This window comes from Pinus tabuliformis, chromosome 2_2 (assembly GCF_031772625.1).
Source record: "Pinus tabuliformis cultivar Carrire ecotype Pingquan chromosome 2_2, CPIR1, whole genome shotgun sequence".
NCBI classification, from domain to species: Eukaryota; Viridiplantae; Streptophyta; class Pinopsida; order Pinales; family Pinaceae; genus Pinus; species Pinus tabuliformis.
Window position 1 is genome coordinate 828,625,312 of NC_142300.1, and position 20,873 is coordinate 828,646,184.

Below are 20,873 nucleotides of genomic sequence, written 5' to 3' on the forward strand. Positions count from 1 at the left end.
AACCAACCTGTGTCTTGCGCTAATCCTTTGATCCAATCCCTCTCTTCTTTGATGGTCTCCAGCTACCTGCTCCCTTGCATACCCAGCTTCACAAAGTACCTGTAAGATCACAGAAGCAAAGCACTATACAAAGACATGGATCTATATTCATAAACAACTTAGGATCAGATTTAAGTTAACCATACAAATGTAACTAGCATCAATGATACAAAAGCATGGAGGAAAACTCAAATAGTTTTTATTGATAAACAAGAAAAGATCCAGGAGGAGTTACAACCAATGGTTCCGACCCAGCACCAACCTCCCAGCAAAGAATCCCCTCTTCACCTCAAACAGAGCATAAATCACCCAACAATCTGATGTTTGTCTCTAGAAACCAACAGCAATTCTTTACAATATGCAAAATTCCAGCCCCTGGATCTCTGGGATGAGGGATCCATATATAGATATGTGTAAGGAGGATGAGTCAGCTTGTGATTTGATTAGTGTCTTCTCTCTGTCAGTTCTTTCTTCCACTTGGAGACTGAGGGCCTCTTACTCATCCTTGGTCGAATTCAGTGAGGCAAGTGTCACAGGGGAATATTCTGGAAGCTTCCATTGCCTCTCCACCTCGCGGAATGACACTGCCATTTTTCATTTCTCTCCCATCGCACCCTACAGAAGGGAGTTTTGAAATGCAATGCACCCTCACAGTGCATTTGGGTGAGATGCAACGCACCTAACCAGTGGAGCAGCTGCAATGATCCTGTTTTGACCAATTCTGAGCAGTTTCTGGTGGAGAACTTCTGGGAGAAGCTGTAACCTGTTGACCTTGTTCCTTTAGGGGTTAGAACAATGCTTTTAGGGACTTAGGAGTCCTTGGTTTATGGACATTTCATGCTTGGAGTTGTAGGGCACAAAAATTTCTATAACACCTTGTGTGTACGCCTGATTGTCGATTGTCCCCCCAGGTTGAGTCATTGCAAATGGTGAAGTTAGTGGCCATAATCCTAGGCTCATACACAAGGTGGCAGCGAGCGGAAAATCCTTGTTTGATCGGGAACATACGTTGGCCACACTCACTGAGACCTTCCTATAGGGTGCTCCACTTTTGAGTGAGGGTACTTGCACCAGGCTTGGACCATTAAGTAGGTCACCATCATAACTAGTTCTACCCACTCTATCTCTAGCCACTTTTCATATTGATCTTGTGATGTTGGATTTCATCACCAACTAGTGTGGTCACTGTGGGAAGCTTTGTATCTTTGCTTCCTTATATTTGTTAGTGTGTACTATTTTTATTTTACTATTTAGTGGACCTCAGGGTGTATTTTTAATTATTAGTATAAATTCACTGTGCCACTTTGTCATTCATGTAGAATGCATGGTTTACCCCTTAAATTACATCTGAATCATCAGATGTTAGGTCCCTATACTACTATTTTAACCCCTTATTGTTATTAGTGCAACCCCCTTATTATATTGTTGTGCCCATGTAGTACCCATATTGTTATTATTGTGACCCATTGAAGCCCACTATTGTTATTGTTGTGCCCTTACATTATTATTGTTATGTCAGCTCTGATTATATTATGACCCCTTAGACTCCAATATATAGAAAGGAGGTCTTGTCAATTGTATCATCCAAGAATTGTTCATTTGTGTAATGTAAAGGAGGTTTCCCCCTCGAAGAGGCTGATTTCTAAGGCGTTGATATATCTTTTCTATTTTTTGTGAGCTGGGTTCATAACATTTGGTATTAGAGCTTTGGATTCTAGGGTTTCGCTACTCCAAAACAAGTCATCATGGAATTTTCGCTATAACTTTTTTTTTTGCGATGTTTCAGAAGCTAAAAAAAAACCCATTTGATCCAAAAGCTCAATGATCCTTGGGTCTGAATTTTAGATCTTATCTCACTAAATTTTCAGAGATATGATCTGAGGAAATTAGGGTCTTTGCAAGCTCCATAATTCCATCTCAAATAGGTCATCGTGGAATTTGCACTATAATTTGTTTTATACGAAGGTTTAGATTCTGAAATTAAAATTAATTTGAGCCAAAATATTGGTGAATCTTCAGCCCAAATTTTAGATCTCGTTTCTCTATATTTTCGGAGATAAGGTCCAAGACATTTAGGGTTTCTGCAGGCTCCAAAATTACATCCCAAACAGGTGACCTTGGGAAAATCGTCATAACTTTCCTTCTGAGCATCAGATTGAAATTTCGTAAGAAGTTGCAGAAAGAGGACGGCATGTAGTTTTATTTGCATTATCTTTAGGTCCGAAGGTTGAAACAGTGACACATGGCACTTCATACAAGATCACTCTACTGAAAAAGCATATAATCAGGTCATCTTGGAAGATTGTACATAACTCTTTTTTGGAGAATCCAATTTTGATTAGACTGGTGGAATTGGAAAGAGGATGCAAAGGGCTACTGCAGGTTGCAGTTTCAGAATTTGGAGATTTGAAACTACATAGTTACATTCATTTCAAGATCGAGCACCTAAAATCAAGGAAAAGCGATATGAGGAATTTTGATGGCAAGGATCCGATAAATTGGATACTACAAATGGAGCAATATTTTGATCTACATGGTGTACAACTGTTACAAAAGTACATGTTTCATATTTATATTTAGAACCGAATAAATTTTTATGGTATAAAGGGTTTTGTTCTCATAAAGCACTTGTCACTTGGTCAATTTTCACAAAAGAAATGATAGCACATTATGAGGATACAAAGAGTAACACTTTCTTTAGCCAATTGATAAATATCAAACAACAGGGTTCAACGGCAGAGCACATTGAGGACTTCCAAAAATTGAATATAAGGTAAATGATATTCCAAAGAAGCAAAGGATTGATGTCTTCATAGGGACTGTAAAGGATAACATTCAACATGAGGTTCATCTATGGGAACCTGATTCATTGGAGAAGGCATTCAGGTTGGCAAGAAAATTTGAAAGCGGAATTATGGAAACAAGGAGTCCAACCACTCACAACTATAAATATGGAAGTGTTTTTTCTCCTAGCCTTCCACAACCTACAAGATTTACACGACAACAATTTGAAGAAAAAAGAGAAAAAGGGCTTGCTACAGTTGTGATAGCAAATACACTAAAGGTCATAAGTGTGCTGAGAAGAAATTATTTTACATAGATTGTTAAGAGGAGGAAGAAAAGGATCAAGAAACTTCAAAAGAAGAGGATATACACCAAGAACCAACCCCAGATAAAAAATAAATGAATCTGACCATATCTTGTAAAGCATTGGCAAGAATTACCACTCCTCAAACTCTCAAGATAGAAGGACATATCAAGAAGAAAAAGGTTCAAGAAGTCAAAGATCACATCGATCATCAAGAAATGAATCCAACCATATATTGTAATGCATTGGAAGAAATTACCACTCCTAAAACTACCAAGATAGAAGGACATATCAAGAAGAAAAAAGTAATAGTGTTGATTGATTCAAGCAGCACCCATAATTTTATTCATTGTAAGATAGCGAAGGAATTGAATTTCTTCCTATATCTAGCACCAGAGTGTCAAGTGATGGTTGCAAATGGAAGAACCATAAATTCCTCCGGAAAGTGCCATAATATCAAGCTATCCATGGGAGAATAAGTATTTAATATCCCATTTCTTTCCATTCCAATGGGTGGTATTGATGTTGTACTAAGAGTCCGATGGCTACAATCCTTGGGTACAATATATTTTAATTTTCAAGAACTTTTGATGAAATTTTCTTCGAAAGGAAAGGTAGTTGAATTAAGGGGTATCACAAGGAAACCGGGAAAGATAATCATCTCTAACGAAATGATAAAGCTTCTAAAGAAAGAACAAATAGGTGTAATTGCACAATTATGTTCGCTAGAGGTTCCCACATCGAAATCATCTATTTCTCCAAATATCTAAAAAGTCTTGGATGATCATTCCAAGGCATTTGAGACTCCCAAAGTCCTCCCACCTATTTTTGATCATGATCATGCTATTCATTTGATTCTAGGAAGTGTTCCTCCAAACATCAGGCCTTATAGATATCCATATTCCCAAAGAAATGAAATTGAATGTATGGTTGTTGAAATGCTAGAGGTTGGTATCATTATCCAACCAAATTTGATAAATTAAGCAAGGGATGAATGGAAGAAGGGTGGGAACTCATTCAAAAGTTGCAGAAGATCCCAGTTCAAACAATATTGTGAGAACTCGACAAATAAGGAAAAATCATATTGGAACCTGAAGCCGTCACAGAACCGAGAAATCGACAGCTACGAAATCAATCAATTTCAGAGTATCTCATCAAGTTGAAGAATTTACCTACTAAGGATTCCACATGGAAGGATGATAATTTTATACAAAAACATCCAGAACTACTCAAGCATTGAGGACAACACTTTTTAAAGGAGAGGGGCATGTTAGGTCCCTATACTACTATTGTAACCCCTTATTGTTATTAGTGCAACCCCCTTATTATATTGTTGTGCACTTGTAGTACCCATATTGTTATTATTGTGACCCATAGAAGCCCACTATTGTTATTGTTGTACCCTTACATTATTATTGTTATGTCGGCTCTGATGATATTATGACCCCTTAGACTCCTATATATAGAAAGGAGGTCTTGTCATTTGTATCATCCAAGAATTGTTCATTTGTGTAATGTAAAGGAGGTTGTCCCCTCAAAGAGGTTGATTTCTAAGGCGTTGATCTATCTTTTCTATCTTGTGTGAGTTGGGTTCATAACACCAGAAGTTACACTTGAATCCTTAGAAATTGTTTTTAAACAACCTGAAATTATAGAACCATAAGTTTCTAAGCTCAAATCTTAGGAACCAAAATTTATTAAGCCAAAAACTTTGGAGATTAACATTCCTCCTTCAACAGGTTTAGTGGCTACACCTTTACCAATTAGTTCTCAAGAGTTTGTTTCTTCGGGAGAAGAAGTTCTTCCACTTGGTTTGTTAAGTATAAAGGAAATTTCTCAAGAGTATCACCCTCTAGTTGTTAATCCCCCCATAATTTATTTAGGAGATCCTCTTCTTGTGGAATTACCTAGAGCATATCCATGGTGAAATAACCCTTGATACCAATCTCTCATTGCTTCTACACCTAGAAGAATAAGTTTGAGTTTACGCACTCCTTTATTTACCACTCCAACCATGACCTTTGAGTCTACACTTGGAAGTACCCTAATGAAAACTTCACCTTCTATTGTAGGTGGAACTACTGAAACTAATACATCTTCCATATTTACTATTTATTCTTTACCTAGTGGTTCTTTTGAAACTAGTATACCTAGTGACGCTTATGTTTATGGTGGACCTTCAGTGCCTTCTAGGTATCAATCACTTAGCAGGAATTTTCATTGAGTTTCGACGAGGGAAATTTTTAGGGGATACTATTCGTAGATGGGATAATTTTCCATGCCTTTTCCAAAAAAAAAGGTTTGCTAATTCCCATTTTTTCTTAAAAATGATTCACCCAAATTTGATAAAGAAAAAAAATTACCTTAAAAATCGCCAAAATTTTATAGAGAATATATAAAATCATTAGAATTTTGGATATTTTTACTAAAATATCACCAAGAATTTTATAGTTTGGATATTATGCATTACTAAGATTCACCAAGGTTTCTAATCTTTAAGATACATTTCCATCCTTAAAATTTTCCCTGGTTTCGACCCGTCCCTCAGTTTTTCAACATCCCCCTTAGCTTCCTAGAATGTCATTTGGTTCATCTGATCTAAACATGGTAGAAACCTTCCAAACTATGATTTCTTCACAAACCCCTATGCCTAATATTTAACCAAGGTCTAATCAACAATCTAGTTTGATGATTAGTTGGGTAATTTTTCCACAAAAACCTTTGGTAGGATCTTATCCTCCTACTAGTAGTCAACCTCTTATAAAATATTATCCTCCTACATGGGGGAACTTACCATTGGATCTTAACCTCCTGTTGGGGGTAACCTCCCATTAGATCTTAACCTCCAATTGGGGGAAACCTCCCATTGGATCTTAACCTCATGTTGGGGGAAACCTCTCATTGGATCCTATCCTTCTACTGGATAACCACCTCAAGGATTTACACAACCTGTGATTAGTCAGATATTTACTGGTGCACCATTCCCTGGAATGGCAAGTACCCCATGGAAACTGGCTTATGGTGATGGAACTAAAATCCCTACGAGTCAACTTGTAAGTTAATTAATTCAAGGTTATCCTAAAATTCCTATAGGTAAACGTCAAATGCTTGCAAGCTAGCCTGTTTAGGGACCTCCAGGTCAACTAGTTTAGGGTTTCCCTCGAATGCCCGTGAGGCAACATTTTTAGGTTTTTCCTCTTCCATTTTACCCTAGTGGAATTCAAATGCATGCGAAAAAACTTATTCAAGGATACTTTCCTCCAGTAGCTTGTCCTTATGGTATTATGGTTGGTTACACATATCAAAGTTATTCACAACCTGATTTTAATAGGAAATTACCATTCCATGTAACCTTAGATTTATCGAACTTATCATGGCTTACAAACAAACGTATTTTCCATTATCCATTATGGCTAGTCACTCCTGCAAAGTTACGAAGTGACATTACAAAATTTAATGGGAAACCTAATGGAGCCTCATTGAATCACATTATGACTTATCATTTATGGTGTTCTTCGAACTCCTTAAATGATGATTTGATTCAACTACATTTTTTCTAGTGCACTCTTACTAGTAGTGAAACTAAGTGGTACATTGAGTTACCACGAGCATCTTTTGGCAACTTCAACACGTTGAAAATGAAATTCTTGACCCATTTCCAACTTCCCATCCATTATGAAATTAGTACAGAGATTTTAACCTTATTACGATAATCTACATTCGTGCACACTTCTGATCGCATTCATGAAGGGATATGTAAACATTGTTTAATTAAATCCTCAATTCCAGAACAACTATAGGCAAATTGGGTCACTATGTCATTACTTTCCCTGATTTCTTGTGATGTTTCCATGGGTGGAAGTGTTACCAAGGAGCATGTTAGTAAATTATATATTACGAAGCAATGGAACACATAAAATATTGCAGAAATATAAACACAGAAAACGTATAAAACAAGAGAGACACAGATATACGTGGTTCACCCAGTTTGGGCTACGTCCACTGCGAACAACCAATCCTTCCTTTCTATTATCCAGCAAAATGAAGAGAAACAACATACAGTAGATCCGCTGTAATATCCTCTGTTGTCTCTCACAGTCTCACCTCTCTGTTTCTCGCTCAGAGAATACACATCTATTACACAGCCTCAAATACAATGCCCTCATACAAAGAGAGGGGTTTCCTTCTAGGGAAAAAAACCCTAAACTAAACATAAGTTCTACAGTCAGATCATTCGCCTAATGAACGGCCCAGATTGACTAGAAATTACTATACTTTTACAAGGCAATTTTACATCTGTTTTTAACTTCGAGGGCACTGCCCCAAAACCCTTGCCAAGGGACTGCTGGCCCCTGGACCCCCCAGCCGGGGGGATCCCCCCCCCCCCGAACCCCCGCGGGGGGGAAATGTCCCCCCTGCACCCCCCCACGTGGAGGGGTGTACAAACTTCTTGGGGTATACATCCGGCTGAAACAAAGACTTCTAAACAATCATGCCCCACACCCAATAATCTCCCACTTGGAGAATGATTGTAGCAACTCCATCACTGCTTCATTTGCTGGACAATGACTCCTCTTTAGACCTGGCTATTTCTCATCTTCATCGTCATCCTTGAAGACCAATTTAAACTGAGCATATTCTCAGTTTCTCCCTGGTTACAGCTTTTGTTAGCATATCTACAGGATTCTGGCTAGTGTGTATCTTTTCCAGCTTCAACTCTCCATCTTCCAACACTAATCGTATGAAATGGTACTTGAGCTATATGTATTTAGTCCTAGAATGAAATGCTGAGTTCTTTGCAAGATGAATGGCACTTTGGCTATCACTGTATAATGTGCCCATATCATGCTCCTGTTGGCATTATGATGCATGTGTTGTACTTGATGGCAACCCACTAGTAGAAGAACAACTCACTTATATATAACTAGATGAATCTATGGAAGAGATATCAAATGTGACAGAATACATGGGATGCAGGACAGTTCAAAGGAATCAGTTCAGATGTAATGAACAATGACAACTCATTAAGATGACAGTTCTCAATATGACAAGTTAGCTTTGCCATCAAGTCCAAAGGGGGAGATTGTTGGCATTATGATACAAGTGTTGTCCTTGATGGCAACTCACACAGATGATAGATCATAGTGCAACAGGTCAGTAGCAAAGAACTATGATCAAACTACAAAGAATGAAGAAACAAAAGTATATACGTAGGTTCACCATATACCAAGTCGTGTACACACGTAGGTTCACTATATACCAAGTCGCGTATATACACAGTTTCGCTATATACCAAGTAGTGTATACACACAAGTTCACTATATACAAAGGTGCGTATACACATGGGATTGCTGATCAAAAGTTGCGTATGTGTATGCACGCACTTTCATGCACGGAAAAGCGCGTACATGTGGGAAAGCTTATTTTTGGGTCCGTGGTATTTAGACTTATGGTTTTGGACCTTGGTATTGCGTCTAAAGTGTTGAATCCAGGTATTGGGTCCCTAGTATTGGTTCTAAATGGTTTTGGACCATGGTATTGAGTAAGGCCTAAGACTATAAAAGGAGAAGAAGATCATTAGGCAAAGGCATTGAGAAAGTCTTGAATATCTAATGAAGTATGAGATCTAGTATGTAGGTAATGGGTTCATGATGCTTTGCTTGATTTGAGCTAAGGAGGAATCTCACTGGTTGATGGAGAACAAGATCTAAGGATAGATCGGGATCAAATGGTTTGGAATGAATCATCTCTATATGGTTTGATTATCCTTATTCTAGATCTGTATACTGATGCATGTAATGTTCTGATATGGGTATAACTTAAGTTTGAAATAGCTACAACTCATGAATGAATATTTACAGATGTATACGCTGGTTGACTTTAATAAAAGCTCGTACATACGCAGTTTATATACATCTAAGTAGCGTATACCATATACACTATCATATTTGAAGTTATCGGTGGTTCTGGTAGTTGATGCAAAGTTTGAGTTCTGGTTACTGTTTACTGGTGTCAGTATTGGTTGATTATGTTTAGCTTCAGTGTTGTTGGATGAGATCTATAATGGATCAGGATCATAATGACTTATCTTTATGTGATCTGATGGACTAGATCTAGTTGCAAACATGTGTATTATCCTTGTATATGTAATGATCTGATTATGCTTGAAGTCAGGAAGTGCAACAAAGACATAAGTAAGTAATTAATGACATATACACTGGTTTGCTTTGGTGAAGTTGCGTATACACGCTGGTTCGGCTCTTCCAAGTAGCGTATGCACTCTAATGCATGATTTTTGATGATACTGTTAGATCTAAACATTGTTGCAGAGTTTTGTGTTCTGCTCTGTCTTCTGGTGATTGCAGTTTGTTGACAGGTTTTCAGTGATTCAAAGATTGATGATGCTAGTGTTGACCGATTGTGTGCTTCAATGATATTGATGGTTCTAGTATGAAAATTGGATGAAACGTGGCCTTCAGATTACGATGTTGTGTTCCATGAGTATCCAGTCTGAAAATTTATCAAACGTGGTACCTGGAGGAAGAAAGAGAAGGTTGTAGCCTTCTATAGGTCAGCACCTATGTACTAGTACATCAGCTAGTACAAGAGCTAAGGGGGTGGTAGCTCCCTTCCAGTAGCAGCTAGAAAACGAGTGAAGGTTGGAGCATTCAGTAGGCCGGCACCTACGTACTAGTAAAAGGATCGGCTAGTACAAGAGATAAGGGGGTTGCAACTCCCTTCCAGGAGAAGCTGGAAAACGAGAGAAGGTTGTAGCCTTCTGCAGGTAGAACCCTGTGTACTGGTATAAGACTGCACCAGTACAGAAATATTGTAAAAATAAATTTCTTATTAAAAGAAGATAGAGACGACTTGCAGCAGGCGGTTTTCACCCACATTGGGTTTCCACCTTACATCATGGTGTTCATGTGTGCTTCTTGTGTGTGATGATCTATTCTGTTTTACTACACCTGTTTACTGTTCATATGGTTAATAAAAGTTCTTATGCACTAACTAAAGATCAACATTTAATGGATTAGCTGAATCATAAGTTTACTAGATATACGCTAGTTGCATTAGACACAATTGCATGTACACGTAGGTTTCCTTCACTGAAGTAGCGTATATGAATCTGAGTATGAAAATGAAAAAGTGTTTGATTTGATAAAACTAATTCACCCCCCCAGTATTATTTCCAACAATTGGAATCAGAGCAGGTCCTTTGGTAGAAGCTTGATCACTTGAAGGAGATCCGTAGAACAATGGGAAAGAAGCTTAAGAAGAAAGTGCCTAAGAAGAAGAAGACATCTCAGAAGAGCTATGACAGTGGGAGAATCAATTGGGGAATATGTGGAAGAAGCACTTCAGACTCAGAATCACTTCAAAATGAAGATGAACAAGCAAAAGAACTATCAGGTATGAATTTGTTATCCTCTGGTGATACATTTATCCATCCATTTGAAGATGATGAAAGTGATAGTGAAACAACTGAATTTGCTCTTATGGGTGAGCAAGAAAGATATCAAATAGAGGAAAAATTTAAAAGGCTTACAGACAAAATTAGAGATCAACAAGATCTATTGAACAAAAAGGAATGTGCCTTCAAAGAAGAAGCTACCAAACTAAAAGCTCAACTAGAGGAAAGAAACAAGGTAAGGAAGTTATTCAAGGACAAGGAAGATCAATGTCAAAAGTTGCAGGATGAAGTGACATCATTAAGAAATGAAGTCAATGAAAGGAGCACAACAATCAAGAAACTAAGAGATAGATCGAGTTACTATGAAAGTCTTGAAGCCACGATCCTCTTGCTAAAAGAAGATCTTGAAGAATCAAATAAGCAGAATAAAGAACTACTCCAAGCTCTTGAAAAACAATAAAATGAAGTTCTTGAACTAAGACATCAATTGGAAGAAGGAAGAAAAGCTAAAGAAAACATGAAGAAGCAGTATCATGAAAAGGAGGAGCAACATTAGGTTAAGGTAAATATTCTAAAAGATAACTTAGAAGAAAAGGATAGGCTCTTACGATTTCAAGATAGTACTAAGATCTTGGATGATATTCTTAGTAGTCAAACGTCTCCTGCTATCAAAACTGGCCTTGGTTTTTATGAATCTGTTAATATGAATCTAGATCACAAGGAGAGGCAAGGAACTCTAATGAGAAATCTAAAATAATCAATAAGGAGATGAGAGGACAACCCCATCAACAGCCAAGGAAAGAAATTCTTCAAAGAAAATCTTTTACTCCTCTGATGAATAATGTTGAACGTTATGTATGTCATAATCTTGGACATGTTGCAGCCAGATGCAGAAGAAGAATGGTTCAAGACCATCACACAGAAAGATCATCACGTTCCAGGTACTTTAAGGGATATTGCTTTGCTTGTAATATGTTTGGTCATAGAGTTGTTGATTGCTACAAAAGGAATATGAAACATGTGATATGTTATGCATGTAACAAGCTTGGACATACAGCAAAGGAATGCAGGAACAAAGTATGGGCACCATATTAAAAGGAGAAAAAATAATCACACTTGAAGATATGGAAGAAGAAGGAAGTACAGTCAGAAAGATGTGGCACAGCACAATATACAGACATAACAAACTTAGAGGGAGCTAAAAGTGTAAAACTTCAGTGTCCTAAATCTCATACGCAAGTTTAATAAAGGGAAGTCGCGTATATACGTGAGTTAGTTACTGCACAGTCGCATATATGTTAGTTTGAAGAAAAGAAGTAGGGACAGGCTCAAGAAAAAGGGTATGATATGATTCAGTCCATTATTGGCTCTGTTTGATCTGTTGATGATGTGTGGAAATGTCTTGACACTTGTAAGATGTTAAAAGTGTTTTGATCCTAAATTAGTGATGATGATGCCTTGATACTTTTTGCTGATATATGCATGATCAGATCTAACAGTAAGAAAGATGGCACAGGTTCAGGGGGAGCATATGCTTTTAATAATGCATTGTTGGCATTATGGTTAGTAGTCCTTGGTGATGATGCTTATATGGCTAAATGATATATCTTGCTATGATATGGTTATGAGTTGTCCATGACAAAATCTCATATGATTCTTGGGGTTACATAGTTGATGTTCATATCAGATTTGTGGTTGATTATCTGATGATGCATATATGGTGCTTACATGGTGATCTTCATAAGGATAAGGAGAAGTACAAAGCTTGAATACACAACTTCATTACTTGATGATGAGTCACTCATATGCTGTTGTCGTCATATGCATAAAGATCATATAATACAGTTATGATGCAGGATTCCTATAGTTCTTGGCACTCATGTGGATGAGGATTGTTGCTGTTGATGATATCAAGAAGTCTTGACAAATGATCTTGAGCTCAAGATACATAGTGCTGGATACATGGATGATTACTCAAAGTTGCATTGTTGGAGACATGATGATGATGAGTTCTTACCTATATGATGATAGGTTGATACTTACATATGTTGATTGATGCAAATGTTCCCAAGTGATGATACTTGGATCATGCAGATCTTGATGTTGATGAGATGGCTATGGTGTTTTTCACATATGATATAATGTGAATGATTATGTATGTCATATGCAGAATTCTGTTGATGCAGACATACCTTGTTTTAGGTTGATGACTTATACACTAATGAACATATACAGGTTGCTGGTCTAGATGTTGTTGACAGATGCTTATGGAGCAGATCATACATTGTGTATGATAGTTGCTGATGACTATCATGATCTTATTTAGATGTTTGGTCTCTGTTATAAATTTCATGTAAAGGTCATGATGTAATAGTTTGTCTCTATCTATTGTAGTCATTTGATGAATCCCTTTTGGTCATATGATGTAATTTGTACCCCCACTATGCATGGGAAGGATGATGTAATATTTCAGTCATGTACAAACATTTGGTATCTGGCGTATCCCCACTTGCTTGGGTGGATGAGTCAATATTGGTATATCACCACTGGGTTGGGAGATGGATGTATGTATGAGTCTTTGGTGATAGGAAGTTCATTTATGATAGAGTCATGTTCTTCTTGTAGAACATCTTTTTGCAGACCTTGCTTACAGTCAGGGGGGGCATGAACAGCACTCTTCAGCAAAGCAGATATTTCAGCATGTACTCAGAGGGAGCATGAACAGATTGGTACAACTTGGCATATAAAAGGGGGAGCTCAGTCAGAGATTTCAACAGGTACTCAGGGGGAGTATGGACAACGGAATGTATATCAAGGAAGAGAATATCTTGGTCCGCCCTTTGCCCTTAATGTCAAAGGGGGAGAGTGACTTGGTATGGTTGTTGCCATCAATTCCAAAGGAGGAGATTGTTGGCATTATGATGCATGTGTTGTACTTGATGGAAACCCACTCGTAGAAGAACAACTCACTTATATATAACTAGATGAATCTACGGAAGAGATATCAGATGTGACAGAATACATGGGATGCAGGATAGCTCAAAGGAATTAGTTTAGATGTAATGAACAATGACAACTCATTAAGATGACATTTCTCAATATGACAAGTTAGCTTTGCCATCAAGTCCAAAGGGGGAGATTGTTAGCATTATGATACAAGTGTTGTCCTTGATGGCAACTCACACAGATGACAGATCATAGTGCGGCAGGTCAGTAGCAAAGAACTGATGATCAGACTACAAAGAATGAAGAAAGAAAAGTATATACGCAGGTTCACCATATACCAAGTCGTGTACACACGCAGGTTCACTATATACCAAGTCACATATATATGCAGGTTCGCTATATACCAAGTAGTGTATACACGCAGGTTCACTATATATAAAGGCGCGTATACACGTGGGATTGCTGATCAAAAGTCGCGTATGCGTATGCACGCACTTTCATGCACGGAAAAGCACGTACATGTGGGAAAGCTTATTTTTTGGTCCATGGTATTTAGACCTATGGTTTTGGACCTTGGTATTGCGTCCGAAGTGTTGAACCCAGGTATTGGGTCCCTAGTATTAGTTCTAAATGGTTTTGGACCATGGTATTGAGTAAGGCCTAAGACTATAAAAGGAGAAGAAGATCATTAGGCAAAGGCATTGAGAAAATCTTGAATATCTAATGAAGTATGACATATAGTATGCAAGTTATGGGTTCATGATGCTTTTCTTGATCTGAGCTAAGGAGGAATCTCACTGGTTGATGGAGAACAAGATCTAAGGATAGATCGGGATCAAATGGTTTGGAATGAATCATCTCTATATGGTTTGATTATGCTTATTCTAGATCTGTATACTGACGCATGTAATGTTCTGATCTAGGTATAACTTAAGTTTGAAATAGCTGCAACTCATGAATGAATATTTACAGATGTATACGCTGGTTGACTTTGATAAAAGCGCGTACATACGCAGGTTATATACATCTAAGTAGCGTATACCATATACACTATCATATTTGAAGTTATAGGTGGTTCTGGTAGTTGATGCAAAGTCTGAGTTTTGGTGACTGTTTACTGGTGTCAGTATTCTGCATATTCAGATTGGTTGATTATGTTTAGCTTCAGTGTTGTTGGATGAGATCTATAATGGATCAGGATCATAATGACTTATCTTTATGTGATCTGATGGACTAGATCTAGTTGCTAACATGTGTATTATCCTTGTATATGTAATGATCTGGTTATGTTTGAAGTCAAGAAGTGCAGCAAAGACATAAGTAAGTAATTAATGACATATACACTGGTTCGCTTTGGTGAAGTTGCATATACACGCTGGTTCGGCTCTTCCAAGTAGCGTATGCACTCTGATGCATGATTTTTGATGATATTGTTAGATCTAAACATTGTTGTAGAGTTCTATGTTATGCTCTGTGTTCTGGTGATTGCAGTTTGTTGACAGGTTTTCAGTGATTCAGTATTGGGTGATTCAGAGATTGATGATGCTAGTGTTGATTGATTGTGTGCTTCAATGATATTGATGGGTCCAGTATGAAAATTGGATGAAACGTGGCCTTCAGATTATGATGTTGTGTTCCATGAGTATCCAGTCTGAAAATTTATGAAACGTGGTACCTGGAGGAAGAAAGAGAAGGTTGTAGCCTTCTGTAGGTCAGCACCTACGTACTAGTACATCAACTAGTACAAGAGCTAAGGGGGTGGTAGCTCCCTTCCAGTAGTAGCTGGAAAATGAGTGAAGGTTGGAGCATTCAATAGGCCGGCACCTACGTACTAGTAAAATGATCGGCTAGTACAAGAGCTAAGGGGGTTGTAGCTCCCTTCCAGGAGAAGCTGGAAAACGAGAGAAGGTTGTAGCCTTCTGCAGGTAGAACCCTGTGTACTAGTATAAGACTGCACCAGTACAGAAATATTGTAAAAGGAAGTTTCTTATTAAAAGAAGATAGAGACGACTTGCAGCAAGTGGTTTTCACCCACATTGGGTTTCCACCTTATATCATGGTGTTCATGTGTGCTTCTTGTGTGTGATGATCTATTCTGTTTTACTGCACCTGTTTACTGTTCATATGGTTAATAAAAGTTCTGATGCACTAACTAAAGATCAACATTTAATGGATTAGTTGAATCATAAGTTTACTGGATATACGCTAGTTGCATTAGACACAGTTGCGTGTACACGTAGGTTTCCTTCACTGAAGTAGCGTATATGAATCTGAGTATGAAAATGGAAAAGTGTTTGATTTGATAATACTGATTCACCCCCCCCCCCCCCCTCAGTATTATTTCCAACGGCGCCTTACCCAATTCACCCATAAACCTTTGTAACCAAATCATTTCTTTACTAGCCTCTGTAGCAGCAACATACTCTACTTCTGTTGTTGAAAGTGCAACAACACTTTGGATTTTTGAAACCCAACTGACAGTTGTTCCACCTACAATAAATACATATCCTGTAGTGCTCCTCCTGTTATCTCTGTCACCTGCCATGTCTGCATCAACATATCCCTGTAGAGAAATGTTTGAACCACCAAAGCATAATGCTTGATTTGTGGTACCTTTCAAATATTTGAGAATCCATTTCACTACCATCCAATGTTCCTTTCCTGGATTGTTCATGTACCTGCTTACAACTCCCACTGCATGTACAATATCAGGCCTTGTGCAAACCATTGCATACATTAAGCTTCCAACTGCTGATGCATATGGAACTTTAGACATATAATATATGTCTTCTTGGGTCTTTGGGCACATTTCCTTACTAAGTTTGAAATGGCTAGCAAAAGGCGTACTAACTGGTTTTGCATTATGCATATTAAATCCTTTCAACACCTTTTGTATGTACTCATTCTGAGACAATGTTAATTTGTGATTTTTCCTATCTCTAGTTATTCTCATACCAATGATTTGTTTTGTAGCTCCCAAATCCTTCATTGCAAATGAATTTTCCAATTTTCTTTTGAGCACGTTTATTTCTTGCATGTTAGACCCTGCAACAAGCATGTCATCTACATACAATAACAATATAATATAGCTGCCATCATTTTGCTTTTTCAGATAAACACAATGATCAGAGTGACATCTAGTATAACCTTGTTCAAACATAAACTTGTCAAATTTTAGATACCACTGCCTTGGAGCCTGTTTTAATCCATACAAGCTCTTCTTCAACCTGCACACTAGTTTCTCCTTCCCTTTTACCTCATATCCTTGTGGTTGCTGCATATATATCTCTTCCTCCAAATCCCCATGGAGAAAGGTTGTCTTTACATCTAACTGCTCAAGATGCAAATCTTCAACTGCTACTAGACTTAAAATAGTTCTGATTGAAGTCATTTTAACAACAAGAGAAAATATTTCATCAAAATCAATACCTTTCTTCTGTGCAAACCCCTTCACCACAAGTCTAGCTTTGTACCTTTGTTTTCCTTCATCTTCTTCCTTCAACCTGTAAACCCATTTATTCTTCAATGTAGTTTTTCCAACAGGCAACTTGACTAAGTCCCAAGTTTGGTTATGCATTAAGGAGTCCATCTCTTCTTCCATGGCTACCTCCCACTTCTTCCTGCTTTCAACTTGCATTGTTTCTTCATAACATTCGGGTTCACCAGAATCAGTCAACAATAAATAATATAATGAAGGAGAGTATTTTTCAGGGGGTATACTTATCCTAGTAGATCTTCTAACACCACTTTCAGGTGTTTGGGGTGCCTGTTGCTATTGTGGTGGTTTCTGTTGTTGTGTTTGTTGATTATTATTATTTTCAGGCACCTTTACTTTTTCAGTGATTTCATCAAGAACTGTGTATTCCTTGTTTTCTTTTTCCTATTTCTTTTCCCGCAATTGATTCTTATACAAGACCTTTTCATTGAATATTACATCTCTGCTCCTAATGATTTTGTGATTTTCGTAATCATATAAGCGATAACCAAAATCATTAACACCATATCCAATAAAGGTACATTTCTTTGACTTTGCCTCAAGCTTTTTTCTATTTTCTTTATTAATATGGACAAAGGCCTCACAACCAAAAGGCTTTAAAAAAGAGTAGTTTACCTTTTTACCTGTCCATGCTTCCTCTGGAACACCACCATCCAAGGAACTTGAAGGCCCTCTGTTTATTAGATAAACAACAGTATCTACAACATCTGCCCAAAATTGTAAAGGCAATCCTGCATGCAATCTCATGCACCTTGCACACTCCATGATTGTTCTGTTCATCCTTTCTGACACACCATTTTCTTGTGGTGTTCTTGGAACTGTCTTCTCTCTGTGAATTCCATGCTCTGAATAGTACCTATCAAACTCTTTGCTACAATATTCACCTCCATTGTCTAATCTGAGACACTTCAATTTCTTTCTTGTCTCAATCTCAACCAAAGCTTTCCATTTCTTGAAAGTATCAAATACATCAGATTTATTCTTAATACAATAAATCCAAGTTTTTCTAGTTGCATCATCAATAAAAGTAAAATAATAATGAGAGCCACCGAGAGATGATACCTGAGTAGGTCCCCATACATCTGTATGCACAAGCTCTAATTTTTCACTCTTCTTTTCTTTCCCAACTCTGAGAAATCTGACTCTCTTCTATTTTCCATAAATGCAATTCTCACAGAAGTCCAAATCAACATTCTTCAAACCCAGCAACAAATTCCTTGAGTGAAGAATCTTCATTCCCTTTTTACTCATGTGTTCGAGCCTATGATTACATAATGCTGCATCTGCTCCTTTGGAAGTTAAAGCATTAACAGAGTTAGAAATACCATCGCATAAATACAATGTACCAACCTTTTCACCTTTTTCTATTACCAGGGCTACTTTGTTAACCTTCCAAGCTTTATCTGTGAAAGTTGTCACACGACCTTCACCGCCTAACTGCCCTGTTGAAATCAGATTTTTCTTTAGATCTAGAACATGCCTTACCTCCTTTAGTATCCATTGGTTTCCATTTTGCTGTTTTACAAGAACCTTATCCATTCCAACAATTTTACAGGGTTTATCATCACCCAAACGAACTTGTCCAAAATCTCCTTGAACATAGTCATGAAAGTATTTCCTATCAAGTGTGGCATGGAATGAGGCCCCTAAATCTACCACCCAGTAATCAATAATATTTTCAAAAGAAAGAATCAAAGCATCTTGTAACACCTCACCTGTCACATTTGCTTCATGATTGTTTTCTTGTTGTGCATCTCCTTCTTTTCCTTTTCGAGATCTACAGTCTTTCTTTAGGTGTCCTTTCTTTCTGCATTTCCAGCACACTATTCCCAATCTAGACTTGGATATGCCTTTCCTTGATTTACTGCGATATCCTAAGCTCTTTCCTCTTTCCATTTTTCTTCCCCTAGACTCTGCACTCAAAGCATTACCCGATGTCTCAACAGAGCTTTTCCGTTGCATATCCTCGCTAAGGATAGCACCGACAACATCATCAAACTTTAAAGTACTAGATCCAGAAACAAAGTTACTAATGGCCATTACTAAACCATTCCAACTTTCTGGCAATGAGCACAAGAATAACAGAGCTCTAACTTCATCATCAAAGTTTACCCCTACAGAACATAACTGACTTGTAACAGTATTAAAATCATTTAAATGGTCTGCAACAGATCCACCTTCCGACATCTTCATATTAAATAACTGTTTCATAAGAAATACCTTGTTTGAGGTTGAGGGTTTTTCATATAGTTTCTCCAACACCTTAATCAAACCCTCTGTCATTGTTTCCTTCGAAATTTTGAAGGCGACCAATGCTGCGAGGTGCAACCGTACTATTCCGAGTGCCTTTCTATTGAGCAGGTTCCATTCTTCATCTGCCATACCCGTCGGCATCTTTATTTTTCCACTCAATCGTAGGTATAGATCTTTCTAATACAGATAATCTTCCATTTGCATCTTCCACAGCAAGAAGTTTTGGCCATTAAATTTCTTGACCCTAAACTTACCATCTTCCCCCATTGCTCCCACTCGAACCAGGAACCCTTATTTCCTGTGAGTTTATTAGCCAAATAGACCTTCGGCTCCAATACTAGTTGTTAGAAAATTATATATTACGGAGCAATGGAACACATAAAATATTGCAGAAATATAAACATAGAAAATGCATAAAACAAGAGAGACACAGATATACGTGGTTCACCTAGTTTGGGCTACATCCACCCCGAACAACCAGTCCTTCCTTTCTATAATCCAGCGAAATGAAGAGACACAACCTACAGTAGATCCGTTGTAATATCCTCTGTTTTCTCTTACAGTCTCACCTCTCTGTTTCTCGCTCAGCGAATACACATCTATTACATAGCCTCAAATAAAATTCCATCATACGAGAGGGGTTACCTTCTAGGGAAAAAAACCCTAAACTAAACATAAGTTCTACCGTCAGATCATCCGCCTAATGAATGGCCCAGATTGACTAGAAATTACTATACTTTTACAAGGCAGTTTTACATTTGTTTTTAGCTTTGGGGGCGCTGCCCCCAAAACCCCTGCCGGGGGACCGCTGGCCCCTGGACCCCCCAGCCAGGGGGGATCCGCCCCCCCGAACCCCCATGGGGGGGAAAAGTCCTCTCTGCACCCCCCCGCGTGGAGGGGTGTACAAACTTCCTGGGGTATACATCCAGCTGAAACAAAGACCTCTAAACAATCATGCTCCACACCCGACAGAGCAAGTTATCGCTTGTGCCCAATTTTTGGATCTTTTATATTCATAGTTTAGCACATTATATTCTTAGATCCATTATGCTCCTTTCCCATCAAATAATCCTCCCCCACTACCTTCTACAAAATCTCACACTACTCATGATGTGATTGGTTTTGTCAACCAACATTTGGGAAGAAAACCATATGTTCATGCCAATTCACATAGTAATCCCATTGTTGTGACTCAAAGCATGTCCCCTCCTACTAGTACTACTCTTGTCACTACTTTTGAGATTAATGCAATTCAATCCACATCAACTTCTAAATATCAATAACCTAGAAGTAAGAAAAAAGGAAATGGAAAAGATAAACAAAATGCCCCTCAACAAGAAAAACCCAAAACTCAACCTCTTAAGGAAAAGCAAAAACCTAAATATCCTTATCTTATTTGTGATGAGGATCATCACCCAAAATAATGTATGCATCGTGTCTATGTGAATCATTTTCTCAAAGGCACTTCAAGCATACCTATTGGTTTAATGGACCCTTTTCCTCCTTAGGAAACCCAAATGGCTGCAAAAAATGAATCCTCTTCCTCACTTGGTCAAGTGATTATGTATCACGATACTTTTTTGGTGGAAACACAAGTTAAAGACTATAGTCCTCCTATTTGAAGTGCTATTAATCAA